This window comes from Bos indicus x Bos taurus, chromosome 3 (genome assembly GCF_003369695.1).
Source record: "Bos indicus x Bos taurus breed Angus x Brahman F1 hybrid chromosome 3, Bos_hybrid_MaternalHap_v2.0, whole genome shotgun sequence".
In the NCBI taxonomy this organism is placed as follows: Eukaryota; Metazoa; Chordata; class Mammalia; order Artiodactyla; family Bovidae; genus Bos; species Bos indicus x Bos taurus.
Genome location: NC_040078.1, coordinates 8,577,215 through 8,578,499, shown reverse-complemented (window position 1 = coordinate 8,578,499; position 1,285 = coordinate 8,577,215). Strand labels below are relative to the sequence as shown.

Here is a 1,285-nt window from a genome sequence, read left to right as displayed (position 1 = left end):
CAAACGTTATCTCAGTGCTCTTATCACTCAATGAACTCCAAGGGTTTAGGAAACTGTAAGACAGGAACTATGGATGAAGACCAAATATATATTTCTCATATATTCTGATTATCACCTGAATGATCAGATATATTTTTTAATAAACCACAATATCATAGGCACTCTTGTAACTTCCATATCTTTCATCTTAATATTTGGTTTGGGGTTTGACCCTGATGTCCACCATGATCCTAGTTCCACCTGGTCCACCAGCTGCAGCTCCCCTTCCCCCCATTGCTATTGATGCTTGTACATCTCTTTGGGTTGTGCTTTTTTATTTTAATTTACGTGTCACAGAACCAATTTGATGATATGTGCTTTCTAACAATTTCTTTACTGGCTCTTCATCTGTATATGTGATAAAACAAATCCTCATTTTTTCATTTATTTTTGAATCCATGGGGAGTTCAATATTTCAACCCCTCCTAAATCTCCAAAGTATTCTTTAATTTGTTCTTCAGAAGTATCTGGGCTCAACCTACCCACAAAAATCTTTTTAGGAGATTTTTTGCCTCTTAAGTTAATACTCTTAAAGTATTAACTTTTGGTGGGTCTATCAATTTGCCATCTAGTTAGTGTTCTTTGTCTTCCAAAGTCTTATTAACACTAGCAGCATCTTTGAAAAGCACAAATCCAGGTCCTCTTGATCTTCAAGTAATTGGCTCTGTTTTGATTATGCAGTCTACAGCTTATCAAGTGAGATAAGTATTCAGTCAGGTCTTTCTTGCTTATATACCAACTCAAGGCTCCAATAAACATTATACTATCATCCTGCTGATCCTTACTGATGTTGATCTTGTAGCCCTCTGCAAATGCTTCTGGGTCATCATACTTGCTTACATGCTGCATGGTGGGGGTGCAGCACCAGCTCAGCCTGAGTCCAGGCAGCGGTGATGATGGTGCATTTTATGGACCTGAATTTAAAATGATGGCAGAAAGGCCCATTCCTTGAATTTTTTAATATTTTGACTTCTTGGGGCCTTACATCCCCTGCAGGAACTATCCCTGCCAGGGTTAGCTAATTTCTAAGGGTAGCAAACAACTCGCCTGTGAACTTTCCTGTCATGTGCAAACCAACCAATACAGAGCTCGTACCCTCAGCCTTCTGTCTGTTAGGGTCTCACATTCCAGGACACTATCAACCTGCCCCAGTCACCAAGGATCAGGAGCCAGACAACTAGAGATAGCCCCTGTGCCCCAGAGCCCGCTGAAATTATTCAAACTAGCCAACCTGAAATCTGCTTAT

The 1,285-nt window shown here is 40.2% G+C and overlaps 1 pseudogene; it reads right to left on the bottom strand.

Annotated features, from left to right (window-relative positions):
• Positions 1-313: 313 nt before the first annotated feature.
• LOC113882618 lies at positions 314-888 on the bottom strand (annotated as a pseudogene).
• Between the last annotated feature and the right edge of the window lie 397 nt (positions 889-1,285).